General features: G+C 37.8%; 1 pseudogene; it reads right to left on the reverse strand.

The window, feature by feature from the left end:
* Positions 1–1412: 1412 nt before the first annotated feature.
* Positions 1413–2032, reverse strand: LOC101443842 (large ribosomal subunit protein uL30-like; annotated as a pseudogene).
* Positions 2033–3405: the final 1373 nt, after the last annotated feature.

The raw sequence follows: 3405 nt of genomic DNA on the forward strand, positions 1-3405 counted from the left end.
CTTTTCTATTCTATTCTAAGTGGAATTGTTTTCTTAATTTGCTTTTCAATTGTTCATTGCAAGTATATAGAAATATAATTGATTTCTGTATATTGATCTTATACCTTGAAGCCTTGCTGAACTCATTTATTGGTTGTAACCATTTTTTAGTGGATTCCTTGAGATTTTCTATATACAGGATCATGTCATCTGCAAAAAAAAAAAAAAGTAGTTTTACTTCTTTTCCAAACTGGATGCATTTATTTCTTTTTCTTGCTGAATTTCCCTGGTTAGAACCTCTATATGATGTTGAATAGAAGTGATGAGAAAGAACATCCTATCTTGTTCTTTATCTTAGAGGTACACATTCTGTCTTTCATCTTAGCTGTGGGTTTTTCATAGATGCTCATTGTCAGGTTGAGGATTTCTCTTCAGTTCCTAGTTTGTAGAGTGTTTTTATTATGAAAGAGTGTTGGATTTTATTAAATGTTTGTCTTGCAGCTATTGACATTACTGTGTGTTTTCTTATACATACTATCGATATGGTGTATCACACTGTATTAGTCAGAGTTCTCTAGGGAAACAGAACTGACAGCAGATATCTGTAAATAGTATGAGATTTTATAAAATTCTCTCATACAACCTTGGGGATGCACGGGTCCAAATTCTGCAGGGCAGGCTGCAAACCAGGGACACCAGTGAAGGTCCTTGATGAGCTCCCAGGAGATGTTGGCTGTCCAAAATGGAGCTGGGAATTTTCTCCCGGAATGCTGAAATCACTTCCCCTTTTAAGGCCTTCAACTGATTGGATAAGACGTCACTCATTGCTGATGGCAATCTCCTTGATTGACTGTAGATGTAATCAACCATCTATGCAATCAACTCACCGATGATTATAGTCCATGAATTGTCCTTGTATTACAGTTAGCCCAATGCTTGCTTGACCAAACAACTGGGCACCATCATCTGGCCGAGTTGACATATTAGCCTAACTATCACATACATTAACTGATTTTCAGATGTTAAATCAACCTTGCATTCCTGGGATAAATCTCACTTGGTCATTGTGTATAATTCCTTTTAAAAGTTGCTGGATTTTGTTTGCTGATATATATTTTTCAATTTGAAAGCAGTCACTGTTTACTAACTGACCAGATTACAAAAATAATCATGGTAGAAACCACATGACATTTTTAAGGACACTCCTTGAGTCTCCATTTGTAAATTTAAAAATGGGCTTTTTCTTTCCTCCAGAAGTGTCAAAGGCAATAAGCAAACCAAGAGTTATTACTTAAGATTTGATTTTTTTCTACTAAAATTCTTGGTTAGAACTCAACTCAACTCCCATCAATATATAAAGGAATAAGATATTCAGGATTACTGCCACTTTTACTCTAGTATTAAGTAAAACTCTCTCAGGATGCAGTATCACCTTAGTTCATCCTTCTTATAAGCATATTGATCTGGTCTTCCTTGTTGACAACATCTCCCCCTTCTACAAAATGGGTTGTCTTTTTCTTCATTCCACCTTTGGGAGAAGGTAATTTCAAGGGCCACAGGAAATTGTTTGCTTCTTTGAAGCAGTTCCCAACAGTATAGCTCTCATGAATCAGAGCTTCCATGCAGATGATGCCATATGTATCAAGAGATCGGGCAATCTATGAGTTATCTGTCAAGGAAATCTGCTTCTTGCTAATTTTGCCATATTCACTGACTGCAGATTTGGATACCCCCATGCAATATGTGGTTCCACAATTCTCAGCATGTTAATTGAGGCCTTGTCGAGCTTAACAAAGGTGCCACTGAAGATCTGGTGAAGGCAAAGAAGCTGCAACACTTTTCAGACCTTTGGGCTCACACCATTGATACTTCTGATCTTGATGACAAATGCCAATTTGAGTTCCACAGGAACACAGAAGTTGCCAGCTTTCCTTGCCGTTCTAGCCATTTGAATCTCAGTCCTGTACATCTGCTTATATTCCTTGTGACAGTGCTTAGTTTTTTCATAGATAAGCTTCCTCCTTGCCTTTTGAAGCATCTTTTGGGCAAACTTCTTTCTCAAGTGCTTGATCTTCAGTGTGGCAAAATTCCTTTGCTTTTTCTTTCCTTTTCCTTTTCCTTTTTTAATTTAATTTAATTTTGGGGGGCACTAGGGCTAGGGATTTGAACTTGGGATCACTTATGTGGGAAGTTGGCACTCAACACTGTGCACATTGATTCCTCTGAGTTAGTTATTTCATTTGTTTGCTTTTTTGTTTTTAGGTTGAACCCAGGACTTCCCATGTGGGAAGCAGGAGCTCAATCACTTGAGCCACATCTGCTCCTCCTTCACTTTTTCTTAAGGGTTTCTAGCACAGCAGGAACCATCTTCTTCCCTTTAGCACCCTCCATGGTTCCAGCCAGAAAACAGTGCTAATATTTTATTGAGGATTTTAACATCCATATTCATAAGGGCTTTGATTTCTATATTTCTCATATATCTTTGTCTGATTTTCATATCTGGCCTTATAAAATGAATTGAAACATATTCCCTCCTATTTTCTGGAAGAGTTTGTGAAGAACTGATTTTAATTTTTCTTTAAATAATCAGTAGAATTCACCTGTGAAGCCATCAGGACCTGGGATTTTCTTTGCAGGTAGTGTTTGGATTACTAATTCAATCTCTTTACTTGTGTTTAGGTCTATAAAGGTGGTCTATTTCTTCTTGAGTCAAATAGGTAGTATAGTAGTTTGATATGGTTTATGAATTGCAAAAATAGATACTGGGTTATGTTTGTAAACTGATCTGTACCTGGGTGTGATTAAATTATGGTTAGGGCTTCGATTGGGCCACATCAGTAGGGTGTTAAGTCCCTGCCACTTGGTGGGTGGGAACTCACAGATAAAAGGCATGACAAAGGACTGAGTTGGAGTTTTGGTGTTGGTGTTTTGATGCTGGAGTTTTTGAGCTGGAGCCCCAGGAAGTGAGCACACAGAGGAGCTGAGCTTGGAGAGAAGCAAGCCCCAGTAAGAGAAGAACCCTGAACCTGGAGAGAAGCAAGCCCCAGAAGAGAGGAACCCAGGAAGCGTGAACTCTTGGCAGATGTCAGCAGCCATCTTGCTCCAACACATGACAATAGACTTTGGTGAGGGAAGTAACTAACACTTTATGGCCTGGTAACTGCAAGCTTCTACCCCAAATAAATGCCCTTTATAAAAACCAACTCATTTCTGGTTTTTGCATCAGTACCCCTTTGACTGACTAACACAGGTTGTTTGTGTTTTTCTAAGAATTTGCCTACTTCATCTAAATAATCTAATTTATTGGCATAAATTATTCTCTGTAGTATTTCTTTATAATTCCTTTATTACGGTAAGGTCAATAGTAATGTCCCATCTTTCATTTATGATTCTAGTAATTTGAATCTTCTCTATTTTTTTCTTCAT

This window comes from Dasypus novemcinctus, chromosome 19 (assembly GCF_030445035.2).
Source record: "Dasypus novemcinctus isolate mDasNov1 chromosome 19, mDasNov1.1.hap2, whole genome shotgun sequence".
NCBI classification, from domain to species: domain Eukaryota; kingdom Metazoa; phylum Chordata; class Mammalia; order Cingulata; family Dasypodidae; genus Dasypus; species Dasypus novemcinctus.